At 42.7% G+C, this 13,952-nt stretch overlaps 1 protein-coding gene across 3 annotated transcripts in view; it reads right to left on the bottom strand.

Moving 5' to 3' along the window:
* Positions 1-8,862, bottom strand: part of ctnnb1 (catenin (cadherin-associated protein), beta 1) — a 40,981-nt gene extending 32,119 nt beyond the window's left edge. The window contains exon 1 of one of the 3 annotated variants that reach the window (XM_060850235.1): positions 8,762-8,862. The gene's annotated coding sequence lies outside the window, so the exon portion shown is untranslated. Of the gene's footprint in view, positions 1-8,757 lie in introns of all 3 variants that reach the window. The other 2 variants (XM_060850233.1, XM_060850234.1) reach the window with 2 other exon arrangements.
* Between the last annotated feature and the right edge of the window lie 5,090 nt (positions 8,863-13,952).

The following is a 13,952-nucleotide window of genomic DNA, read 5'->3' on the forward strand; positions in this document are numbered from 1 at the left end:
GGTGACCAAGCGTATGGATGAGGGTAGAGCAATGGATGTAGTGTACATGGATTTTAGTAAGGCATTTGATAAGGTTCCCCATGGTGGGCTTATGTGAAAAGTCAGGAGGCATGGGATAGTGGGAAATTTGGCCAGTTGGGTAGAGAACTGGTGAACCAGTCGAAGTCAGAGTGTGGTGGTAGATGGTAAATATTCAGCCTGGAGCCAAGTTACAAGTGGAGTTCCGCAGGGATCAGTTCTGGGTCCTCTGCTGTTTGTAATTTTTATTAATGACTTGGAAGAGGGAGTCGAAGGGTGGGTCAGTAAATTTGCAGACGATACGAAGATTGGAGGAGTTGTGGACAGCGAGGGCGGCTGTTGCCGACTGCAAAAGGACTTAGATATGATGCAGAGCTGGGCTGAGGAGTGGCAGATGGAGTTCAACCCTGTCAAGTGTGAGGTTGTCCATTTTGGAAGGACAAATAAGAATGTAGAATACAGGGTTAACAGTAGGGTTCTTAGTAAGGTGGAGGAGCAGAGGGATCTCGGGGTCTATGTTCATAGCTCTTTGAAAGTTGCTACTCAGGTGGATAGAGCTTGTAAGAAGGCCTATGGTATATTAGCATTCATTAGCAGAGCGATTGAATTCAAGAGTCGTGAGGTGATGTATCAGCTGTACAGGACCTTGGTAAGGCCACATTTGGAGTACTGTGTGCAGTTCTGGTCACCTCATTTTAGGAAAGATGTGGAAGCTTTGGAGAGGGTGCAGAGGAGATTTACCAGGATGTTGCCTAGAATGGAGAATAGGTCGTACGAGGATAGGTTGAGTGTGCTAGGCCTTTTCTCATTGGAACGGCGAAGGATGAGGGGTGACTTGATAGAGGTTTATAAGATGATCAGGGAAATAGATAGAAGAGAGAGTCAGAGACTTTTTCCTCAGGTACAAAGTGTTACAAGGGGACATAAATTTAAGGTGAAGGGTGGAAGGTATAGGGGGGATGTCAGGGGTAGGTTCTTTACCCAGAGTGTGGTGAAGGCATGGAATGTGCTGCCTTTGGGGGTGGCAGAGTCAGAATCATTGGTGACCTTTAAGTGGCAATTGGATAGGTTCATGGATAGGTGCTTAAGCTAGGACACATGTTTGGTACAACATCATGGGCCGAAGGGCCTGTTCTGTGCTGTATTGTTCTATAATGCAGAAATGGATTCCCAAGTAACTACACAATATGGTTTCACAGGTTTCGATGAAGTCAGCCCAATATTACCATGTTCCTTTCAGAACAGACATACTTAAAATGACAAAACAAACCGAAATATGGATACTCATCATGCCTACAACCACAGAGTCAAATAGCACAGAAAGAGACCCTTCGGTCCAACTGTCTATGCCAATCAGGTTCCCCAAACTAAATTCCACTTGCCTATATCCTAAATCTTTTCTATTCATGAACCTGTCCAAACAGGTTGTATCTGTAGCCGCCCCCATCGCTTCACTCCATATATATGTCCCAAGCTATGTGAACAAGTTGCCAATCAGGTCCCTTTTGAATCTTTCCCCTCATCTTAAACTCTTGCCCTCTAGTTTGAGCTTCCCCAGCCCAGGGATAAGATCTTGTTGGTCGCCTTCTCTATACCCCTCATGACTTTATAGACCTCTAAAGGTCAACCCCTAATTTCCTATATCCAGGGAGAAATAGTCCCAGCCTACCCAGCCTCTCCTTATTCTAACCCTCCAGTCCCATTAACATCCTTGTAAATCATTTCTGCACCCTTTCCAATTTAATAACATCCTTCCCATAGCATGGGGTCCAGAACTGTACACGGTTCCTCAGAAGTAGCCCCAACATCCAGTATAGCCACAACATGATGCCCCAACTCAAACTCAATGTTCTGGCAAGCGTGCCAAACGTCTTTTCAACACCCTGTCTACCCGTGATGCCACTTGCAGGAACATATGATCAGCCTTACTGAAAAACAATTCATATTATCTTTACGCAAGTCAGTATTAAGGATGACACAAGCTCTTACAGAACAAGATATGTGCTTCCTTTATGACCCTTGCCCACTTCTACTCCAGCCCCTTCCCTTCCTAAAAGCCTCCAAAAAATCACTTATCTCCAATATCTAATTTCTGAACAAAGTACACCACTGAAGAAAGATTTTGGATCATGGTGTACAGTAACAGAAGTACCATAGCACAAACGTCCAATCTTCATGGTGCTATTTGCATGTGTACAATCTTATTGCTTTGTTTGATTTTTCAAACTAGTAAATTTGCAAAGAGCTATTTTCAGTTCCCTTGACTCACTGGTGTTTAAATTCTAAAATCAAAACTAAGAACTGTGGGCATTGGCAATAAATTTTGTAACCCTTGATGTTTTAGAACCAAAATAAAAGCTTGCGTATCACAGCAGATTCCTCACCCGACCCCTGGTGCAGGAAGAATGGCTTACAAGTAGAGAAAGAGTTATATTTATTGACACATCCAACCAACATATAATACAGCTAGCACTGACACAATGAGCCGAACGGCAGCCCTGTGCTGAATTACTAAACAAATCACATCAGTTAAGAAGCACCCACATTTCAGCATCTGGTTTTAGATATTTACAGTTAAGAGGTGTAATATATAGAACTTTCCAGTGACTGTCAACCAGCGATGTTTCTCTCACCAATGCCTCATATGAGCTTAACAGGAACCAACACCCTGTTTTAATGCATTCCAGAGTCTTTAGAGCAGCTTCAAGCCTTTAATTTTGAATTTCCAGGCTATGTATAAAAATTACAATGAACTACTAAAATAAAAAGGTTTAATATCAACTATTTGCACCATTTTCTAAAGCTAGTTGTTACTACTCCTGCACACACATGGAATTCATTTGACAAACTTCAAAGGACCAGTAGTCTCCACACACCTTACCCTCACCACATTCTTTCCAATATGCCATACTGAATGCATTTCTACAACCACAACTTTACAGACAATCCTTTGCTGGTGTTGGCACAAGTTTTTAAAAATTCTTCAAAATAATGTAGGCATTGTACAAAGACCAATTTTGCAGCTTTTTACATATACCAAAGCAGGGAACCATTATTAAATGGAACTATGAAAGCCAGTCATGGACAAATTTGAAACCTATTAAAAGCTCTACTGTAAGGCAGCTGGGGGTACACAATGCAGATCACCAGTGCCAATGTCTTATCTTTCTGAAATTAATGAAAATCAAATCAAACTACCCACAAAAAAAATTGGGCTACATTCTAATGATATGATGGCACTGTCCCAATTAATGGGGAAGTGCACAAAAGGATTTAAATTAGTCTTGCAATTGCTTGATCAATTGATGGAAGACAATGGGGAACACTGCAAAAGGGCAAAAAGCCAACTTTACACCACAAGGCCCATCCCCCCTGAACAGTTTCCCCAGAGATGAGCAAAACATAAATCCACTGTTTACACCAAATACTTCTTAAAACTACTCCAATTAGACCAACATACAGATCATAAAAATCAGTGTGCGCGTAAAGAAAATAAACTTAAGTGCTAGAAATACTGGTTCCTCAGCTTCCAACTGGGAAATGGGCTAACGTTTTAGGTATGCTCACTGAGAATGACGGCCTTATCTCGGCCGAAAGGTTGCTCTGAGTTTTTCAGCTGCTGCAAGACTGGCTGCACCAATTCCCAGCCTAATAATCCAGATTCACGTCAAAACATTCCACATAGCTTCCATACTTTAAGCAGCTACGTGCCATATTTACATTGCTGGCACAGGCAAACAAACTCCCTTTCCATTATGAAGGGAACCAGAATGCATTTATATAGAACAGCCAACTTACAATTAATCTATAAACAGCTTATATTCCATTGTCTGAAAACAGCAGCCTACTTTAAAAACCCCTCAAAATATCTGACAAACATTGGTCGTTTATGCTATTGGAGTTAAGGTCAAATTCAAATAATTGGGCATTTTCCTACAATTATATTGCCTCATTCAAAATATTTCTGGCTGCAAAGCATTTCAAACTTTGTGAAATGAAAGGGGCTATAGCAAAATGCAGATACTCAGCAAATGTACAGGCTTATGTTTTAAGCTTAGGGGCAAGAGTCCTGAAAAATAAACACTCCAAAAGGTGAAGCATCAACACATCTATTCTCTCCACAAATGCTTGCTAACTTGATGAGAGTTCCAACATATTCTATTATCTATTTTCAGCATCTTCATCTTTGCTTATACCACAAACAGGTGCTTTGTTCTTTATATAGGCAAACAGTGTATACAGTCAGCACAGACCAAGTACAAGCTATAATAATGTTCAATTGAGCAAATATTGACTTGAAATCCATCACCCAACAACCACTGAAACTGGCAAAAGGATGATGGAAAAAATGTTGAAACAAAGGACAGCATTTTTATATAAAAAAAGTTACTCTTCCTAATTGCAACACTGAAGTCTTTTGGCTGAACAATTGATACATTCAATAATTCCCAATTTCAAATTCAGTTTTATAATATTTCATTCTGAGCATTTAAACAGGAACAGGTTGACTGAACCAATTATCAAGTGTAGCTTTCTTTATTCTGATTAAATAAATCCAAAGGGATCTGGTTTACTTCACATTAGGCCAGAATCTTAAAAGTAAAAATGAATTATTTGCATGAACAATTTGAAAATATTCTGGCGAGGTACAGAAAAAGTGGTACATGCAAACACACACAAGACTTTTTTCTCAACTCCCTTCCACCCTTAAACACCATTCCCCAAAGTCATTTGTCACAGCTGCCTGAGACTTAAAAAAGGTGACCTGACTTTTCTTAAAAAAAAACAGCAGGCATTGTTAATCACTAACTGAACTCCAGTAAACATATTTTCTGCATTAACGGAGCTACTTCAAACTTTGTACACTAGAGAGAAATATGTTCAACTCCAGTACAAAGCATGTGCAAAACAAAATTCAACAGTTTTTTTTCAATTCTAATATTTAGAACAGAAATATATTCTGAATACAGATGTTATATAATAAACACTCATGAGTAGAAAATACACCACGTATGTAGTGCAGGACCACAGTGAACAGGATACCGTGTAAGCTACACAGCAGAATTCATAAGGAAGCAAGAAAAAGGGCAGTCGAGGACTCCAGCTTGCTTTACATATGCACAGGGAGGGGTTAGCGCAACTGACAAATCCTTCTCTGCTCCCCCTATTGTTTACAATTATAGAGTTATCCAGTACAGTACTATGACGATTGGTGGCCAGCAGCCATCGAAGCACAGTCCAACTGGAGCCACAGTGTTCAGGGAAGGAGAGATAGAGGGATAATCGGAATACAAACGCTAACTTAACATCTTTAAAATTCCTTTCTGCTACACTTTTTAGTACAAACAAAAACACCTGCAATAAAATGCAACTTTGAAAAATGTACAGATAAAATTCATGCATCATCGCTTCAGGTGAAACTATGAGAACACAAATTGGTCAAAAAACAACTCATTTTCAACAGCTATCTCAACTTCATAACCAGATAGAGATAACCAAAATCTGTCACTGGAGTGCAACATTTATCTGACTTAATGATTCTTCTACTTTGGAATGCAAAAATAACAGTGGACACCAATAATCTATTAAATGAATTCTCATGCTTATAATAGGCTCAAGTAAAACAGCTAAAGTTACCAAAGCCAATGAGACACCAAAATACATTAAAACCATAAAGAAATACCAGTGTAGAAACTCAGACAGAAGAGCTTTTAAGTTTAGCCAATGTCTTCAAGTGCAAGCATACACTGTAGTACAAACTTCAAATCATGACCACAGATCTTTGACTGTAGGAAATTTTGTTTCTATTATGAGATACCAGAAGTGGATTTCAGGAATTGAATTTTGTGATTGCATCTATTTCCCTAGAAATTTGAACACTACTTTTAATACACTGGCCATATTATAGTGTGCTAAAAACATCTGGTCACTGCCACACATGAAAATACAGTTGGTCCAAATGAGTTCACATTTTTTCCGAGGTTAAAAACAATGAAGTTGTCCAATACTGCACATGATGCTTCTCCTCCCATTCAAAATGGAAGTGCCTCAACTTCACATTTGAAGTGTATCAACACTCAAGATTCCTACTTCTACACACAACTAATTTCCATTTGCAACTCTAACCAGTGAGTTGTAAGGAAAACAAACTTGCAAATCATACATTCAGGAACCAACTACACTGAATAGTAGATCTATAACTATCAATGCTAACATTTGAGATTTACACAAGCATAACAAAACTGACCATATGTAAATCAATATCCATAAAAGCAGAACGTAAGAAGGGACTAGATAGTAAAACCTGAAAACAACCACAATTGTTGCAACCGTGGTCACATTAAACTTCTATTTACTCAGCAAAAGACATCCTCACATGAAACCTGAGGCAACAAGAAAACCCCATATTACTAGAAAGAATTATTCTGGAAGAAACAAAACAGATACTTTAAACTTGTCCATTCTTGCATTAAATTTGTATTATGTTGGATGCTCCTTTCCCATTAAAAGGTTAAGCCAGTGCTCAAAATTTATATACTAGTACAAAAACAGATCTGTTTGCCTATGACTCAAAGCATTTATCAATGAAATTACCTTAAAATGCAAATACCAGACTGCTGCATAACTTGCCTACTCCTTTGTTAATGAGCAAGCTTTGCCCCATTTCACAGATTTTTCAACAAGTACTGCTCGAGATTCCAGACAATTTATCAATGTCACGAGCATATTCACATATACCTAAAATTTGGGGATCAAGCTGCATGCTGCCAATTCAGAAAACAAAATCACATCAATATAAACCCACTTTATGATTTCATCCAGTTAAGGCATTTATCTTCCCACACTCCTGTAGCCTACACATGCACTCTTATAACTTGGGATAAAAAGCTAACTCTTCAATGTTTGTAACACAAGTACATGCCTCAGTCTTGTAGCCAAATGAATACCTAAGGACCCTTAAGGCCAGGAAAACACTAGCCCCTTGAGCTCTAAATCCAAAAGGTAAACACCCTCTCATCGCCCCTGTCCAGATCGGAGCAGCAGGCCTTCAGTATATGTACACTCTTGTCTCTGTCCGCCCCCCCCCCCCCCCGCCCCCCTCCCCCGAGGAGGAACATCAGCTCCGTCAGGTAGAAACCCATCTTCACACACCCGCCTTGGGATTAAAACAACATTGGTTCCACCACCCTCAGGGTAAAGAATGGCCCCCTATCCAGTCCAACCCCCTCCAACAGCAACAGACACAATCACCCTCAGGGTAAACACTCACTCCTCTCTCAACCCCTTTGGGGTGAACTACCCCATTTTCATTCCTCCCTAATCCCCCACCACCACCACAGTAACCTTCACTATTGTTTCCCCTCAACCACCTCTCAGGGAAAACATCCCCTCCCCTCTTGTCCCCCCTCTCAAGGTAACTGCCGCTGCCCCTCTCTGCCACATCTCATGTAAACTCTGCCATCCCTCTGAGGTCATCTCAGGGTAAACCCCTCCCTGGATAAACTTCTCATCCTCTCCTCCCGCTAGCCCATTGGGGGTAAAGTCCCCATCCTCTTTTGATTTCTCCCACCAGCCCAGCACCCCACTCCTGTCTCTCCGCCCACCCCCGGAGTAAACCGCCTGTTCCTGTCTTCCCCACCCCAGAGTAAACTCTCCACTCCTGTCTCTCCCCTCCACCCCCAAACCCCCATCTCTGCCTCTATACTCCTGACTCTGTCTCTTCCACCAACCCCAGAGTAAACTCCTTCACCCTCTCCTCTTCTCTCTTCCCCCCCCCCCGGGCAAACTCCCTCACCCTCTCCTCTTCTTCCCTCACCCTCTCCTCTTCTTCCCTCACCCTCTCCTCTTCTTCCCTCACCCTCTCCTCTTCTCTCCACCCCCCCACTCCCCCCAAGGCAAATTCCCTCACCCTCTCCTCCTCCTCCACACCCTCCCCTCCTCCCCCTACCCCTCAGGGTAACCCCCCCCACCCTCTCCTCCTCCCCCCTTCCCCCACCCTCTCCTCCTCCCCCCTTCCCCCCCACCCTCTCCCCCTTCTCCCCCCCCCCCCGCTCTCCTCCTCCCCCCCCCCCCGCTCTCCTCCTCCCCCCTTCCCCTTCGCCCATCCCTCAAGGTAAACCCTCCCCCACCCTCTCCTCCTTTCCCCTACCCCTCAGGGTAACCCCCCCCACCCTCTCCTCCTTCCCCCACTCCTCCTTCCCCCACCCCTCGGGGTAACCCCCCCCACCCTCTCCTCCTTCCCCCACTCCTCCTTCCCCCACCCCTCGGGGTAATGTCCCGCCCACTCCAGTCTCCCACACTCAGTGTAAACTCCCCCCCCTCCCGGGTAAACTCCAATCCCATTCCACCCGGTAATAAACACCCGCCCCTCCCCCGATGCCACGTTGTTCGGAGAGTTAATCGACTTTTTGATCTTTTTTAATTCTGAAAGCGGGAGGAGCTGGCCACTCCCCCGCACACCCCCCCCCCCCCCCCCCCCCCCCCCAGCAGCAACCACCCCCGCAGCCCCAGTGAGGGAAGGGCCGGAGGAGGCCGGGCTCTCTCTCACCCACCGACGCTGAAGGACGGGCACCTCCAAAGTGAGGGAACCAACAGCCCGCCCGGCTCCCACAGTGATCCTGAGGGCGGAGGTGGTGAACTCTTGACTACTTTTATGTATTCTAAAATAGCCTTTTCTCTCAACACCCTCCACCACCCCGAGAGGCTCTGACAGCGGCTCCTTCCCCTCCTCATACTCACTCACTTTCCTCTGACTCACTCCCGCTCCGTCTCCCGCTCTCCAACCGCCGCCGCCAGCGACTCCGACCAAAATGGCGACCGGCAGCAATGCCTCCTTATAAAGAGGCAGCGACACGGCGAGTGCCCCTCCGCCTGCGGAACGTAGTGCGTAACTTTCCAGCCCACACCTGGCAGAAGGAAGAAGGAAACGGGGGTGTTCGGGACATAACTAACGACAAATTAACCTTTCTTCAGCCTTTATCATGCACAGACCATGCATAAACCTCATTTAAAATCATTATTTTAAAGCACAGTCTCGAGTTGGGTTATGTAGATCTGTTTCTTATTCGCTGATAGATTTTATTTTCCCCAATCCCCACCCCTACCTCTTTTCTACTGCCCCTTTGCCCAGGCCCGGAGTCTGCGGAGGGATACTGGATAGGCACTGTGGCCACAACACCTTGTGGTCAGGGAGCGCTGGAATCACACAGGCTGCAAGTAGCAGCTTAGTGGAACAAGTTTGCAACTGAAGCTCATGTGAGACTATAAACCATATGCATAACATCCTTTCATTTATTTGGACTTCGCGAATTTCACATAAGCTTCTGCACTGAAAAAATAAATTGCAAAAATTGTTTTCCCTTGCAGCCCCTCCCCTTTCCCAACAAACTTGCATTCTTTGCAATTAAGTTTTAAACTTTCTAAACACTCAACTTCAAAGACTTTGCAAACACAAAAGACGATGCATGAGGATGAAACGAAACCCGCACCATTTTTTTTCAGGGAGGAGAGTGAACTTGACAGTTTCGTGTTTGTTAAATGTATAAGTTCAGCCTTTCAAAAAAGCAATGAACTCACCCAGAAGTCACTTCAATTGACGGAAGTAGAGATATACAAAGTTCGCTGCTGGGCATCCCACACAAAGGAAAAATGAGGCAGCATTAGAGGAAAAAGAGTTCCAGTGTGCAAAAATACTTAATTTACAGCCTGGTTGGATTCCGGAAAGCAAAACTGATTTTTAAAAAAAAGACTAGAACAATGTGATCTTTTATTTACAAAATTAATTTTCTACTACCCTGAACTTTCCACATGAAACTTCTTGGCTCAACCTAACGAAAACAAAGCAAAAGCAATTCTGACTTATGGCTTTTGATACTGCAGCATTTATTCGTAAACGTTAAAGTAACCACACAATCCATGAAATGGGAGCCCATATGTTGTATTTATGATTTGTAATCGCTTTGGCGAAGATGGCATCCTGCGCATTATTAGCGAAAAATGTGACATATAAAATGTAATTATATTTTTACGTTCAGAACGAGAGGCTTTTACGCTCAAGACATCAAAAATTTCACAGCCAATGAATACTTTTGAAGGAAATTCCGTTGTGGAAGAGTCTCAGAAAATTTGTACCCCGGAAGCTTCTCCAAACAAAATTTTATTCATTTAAATTCACAAACTATTTTGGAAAAGCAGTTAAGATGTATTAATTCAGTGAAGATAAAAAGGTCTGAGTTAAAGTAATGGTCAAAGTATTAAGAAGTTAATTTTAAGAGTTTAAAAACAAATTAGCAAACTTTTGAACATGGATAAAACAAAATTCCTATTCCTGATGAAGGGCTTTTGCCCGAAACGTCGATTTTCCTGCTTCTCGGATGCTGCCTGACCTGCTGTGCTTTTCCAGCACCACACTAATCGAAACTTTTGAACATATTTTTCTTCAGCAACCGGTATAAGTCCACATGGCTGTCAATCAATAGAGCACTCGAAATTGTGTCATGGTTGTGTAGTATGTATTATGGTGTACCGACAAAGCGATAAGTTAAGTGGGTCGGCAAAGAACTGGCAAAGGGTAAAATGTGGGAAAATAGGAAATTACCCATTTTGGCAGAAAGAGCAAAATAAAAGCAAATTATCTAACTGGTGAGAGGCTGCAGAGCTCTGAGATGCAGACAGTGGTGCCTTGTGCATGAATCACATAAGATTTGTGCACAGGTACAGCAAGTGATCAGGAAAGCAAATAGAATAGTATGTTTCATTGCAAGGGAAATTTAATGCAAGATGAGGGAGGTTATCCTTCAATTATAGAGGACTTAAGTGAGATCGCATCTGGATTATGGTATACAGTACTGGGCAGCATTTATAGGCGGATGTTAATGCAATGAAAGCTATTCAGGGAAGGTTTCCGAGACGAATACTGGATTGAGCAGAAAGCCTTAGGATGAAATGCTAGGCCTGCATCATCAAGATTTTAAAAGAGTCAGAGTGGGTGGCACGGTGGCACAGTGGTTAGCACTGCTGCCTCACAGCGCCTGAGACCCGGGTTCATTTCCCGACTCAGGTGACTGTCTGTGTGGAGTTTGCAAGTTCTCCCCGAGTCTGCGTGGGTTTCCTCTGGATGCTCCGGTTTCCTCCCACAGTCCAAAGATGTGCGGGCCAGGTGAATTGGCCATGCTAAATTGCCCGTAGTGTTAGGTAAGGGGTAAATGTAGGGGTATGGGTGGGTTGCGCTTCGGCGGGTCAGTGTGGACTTGTTGGGCCGAAGGGCCTGTTTCCACACTGTCAGTAATCTAATCTCTAAAAAGAGGGACTTCACTGAAGTACATGAAATTCTGTTGAGTGGACTTGAGCAGGTGGATGTCTTGTGAATCTCCTGTGAGAGAATCTGGAATGAGGAGACATAGTTTAAAAATAAGGGGGTCACCCATTTAAATCAGAAATGTGGAAAAGAATTCTCCCAGAAAGATATGAGTCTTTGGAATTTCCATCCTCCAAAGACAAAGGATGCAGAATGTTCATATATTTTGAAAGCAGAGGTAGATAGATTCTTGACTACGAGGAGGATCAAAAATTATCAGGTGGATATGTCGGAATGCAGAGTTGAGCTTAAAATCAGATCTGCAAATGTGTTGCTGGTCAAAGCACAGCAGGCCAGGCAGCATCTCAGGAATAGAGAATTCGACATTGAGATGAAGGGCTTATGCTCGAAACGTCGAATTCTCTATTCCTGAGATGCTGCCTGGCCTGCTGTGCTTTGACCAGCAACACATTTGCAGCTGTGATCTCCAGCATCTGCAGACCTCATTTTTTACTTAAAATCAGATCAGCTATGATCTTATTGAATGGGGTAGCAAGCTCAAAGGGCCACCCGCCCTACTCTTCCTCGTTCGCTTGTTCATATTCCTACACCCCAAGGAGAACAGCAGCTCATGAAGGCAACACACTAACACCTTTTTCATGGCAACTAGGAACGTGGCCATATGCTGACCTAACCAAAGGCTCCCCCCATGAGTTGTTGAACAAATTTGGCTGACCAATATTAAAATGTATTCTCAGCTTTTTTTACATATCAAATTTAACTGTATACTTTGATAATTAATCATTCCCTAGATAACTACAGAATCATCTAACAGTCTCCCATCACATTTGAGTGTCATTGTGCAGCAACTGACTGAATGGTCAGCTGCAGTTTATGTTGCAGTAAAAACTTAGACATAACTTTATGGGAGTGACCACCTGATCCTGTGCCTCCCACAACATCTTGAACTTGAAGAGCACATGGGACAAAGACAGAAGTAGTAACAATAAATATCTGAGGCATGACCCCAATCAAACACAGCTCGCCAGTGGGATAATGTGGAGGTGCCGGTGTTGGACTGGGATGGACCAAGGTAGAAATCACACAACACCAAGTTATAGTCCAACAGGTCTTTATGAAATCACAAACTTTTGGAGTGCTGTTCTTTCACCAGTGGGAGTATATGGGATTGCGATACAAAGTCTGATAAGCTCAATAGGTTGGATGACATTCTGGAATCCTGTGGCACATATCTTATTATTGTATCCTTGTTTTTGTGACCCCTTTCCCCTTTATCTGCCCCATGTTCTTTCACATCTATCTTTGCATGTTCTCAATATCTGTTTGCTGGCTGTTGCCAATATCACCTTCTTTCCAGGCATTAGGATGTGGTTGATACCTGCACAATATAACTAGCTCTCTGGTACTTCATTTCAGATGGAATTACATTGATCTATGTGATACTGCCCAATGGAAGCATTATTAAGGCCTGCAACTCAACACAAGTAATATTCAAGGCAAGGTGCTTCTGTCAACTAGTATTTGATATTTTCTATACATAAACATGAATTTAATTCTTTTGATTGCAGCCTGCTCACTGGATATTATGTGTTCATCTCTTATGGTACAGATTTCATTGGTGTCCTGGCCTCTTGAGAATTTCAAATTTAAATGATCCACCCATGGGTAGCTGTGCCTTCAACTGCAAAGATCTGGAATTCCTTCCTAAAACCTCTATCTCTCTTCCTCTTTTTCTCTTCTTCAAGATGCTCCTCAAAAAAACCTACCTTTTTGACAATCTTTTTGTCATCTTGCCTAAGCCTGCAATCAAATGAGCCATGATCTTATTGAATGGTGGTAGAGGTTCAATCCACTGAATTGCCTACTCCCACTCCTATTTCTTATTTTCTTGGGATTTGCGTGACTTGCTGTTAAATCTTATTCCTGTATTGCTCCTGTAAAATATGTTAAGGCGTTCCACTGCTTGAGAGGTGTTTTATAAATATATAATGGGGGAGGGAATTAATCCAGACACCCAGGCAACATTTTGGGATCTGTATTCAAATTCCTTCATGCCTGATGAAATCCAGAGTCTAATAATGAGCAAGAAGCCATTGTCAATTGTTGGAAAAACCCCATCTGGTCACTAATGTCCTTTAGAGAAGGAAACTGTCATCCTTACCTAGTATTCCCTACATGTAAGTGCTGACTCACACAATGTGGTTGACTTTTAGGGATGGGCAATAAACGCTAGTTTAGCCAGAAACATCCACACCCGCCAAATGAATTTTTTGATTCTTGGATTTGAGCAGTATAAGAACTTATGATCAGAAACAAATGGAGCTAGACATGCCACACAATTGGTTATAATGGTCATTGGAAAGACTTCATAAGACTTCAAAACTGTGCAATGGTAGTCAAAGTGCAAACCCCAGACTTCTAACACACACTGCAACATGAAAAGGTAGGAATGGATGAAAGAAGGAATCATTAATCACTTGATATTGTACCAATAATTATTCCTGTTAGACTATTGATAGTTATCATCAACTAGGAGAAAGTGAGGACTGCAGATGCTGGAGATCAGAGCTGAAAAATGTGTTGCTGGAAAAGCGCAGCAGGTCAGGCAGAATCAAAG

The sequence above is a fragment of the Hemiscyllium ocellatum genome, chromosome 34 (assembly GCF_020745735.1).
Source record: "Hemiscyllium ocellatum isolate sHemOce1 chromosome 34, sHemOce1.pat.X.cur, whole genome shotgun sequence".
NCBI lineage: Eukaryota > Metazoa > Chordata > Chondrichthyes > Orectolobiformes > Hemiscylliidae > Hemiscyllium > Hemiscyllium ocellatum.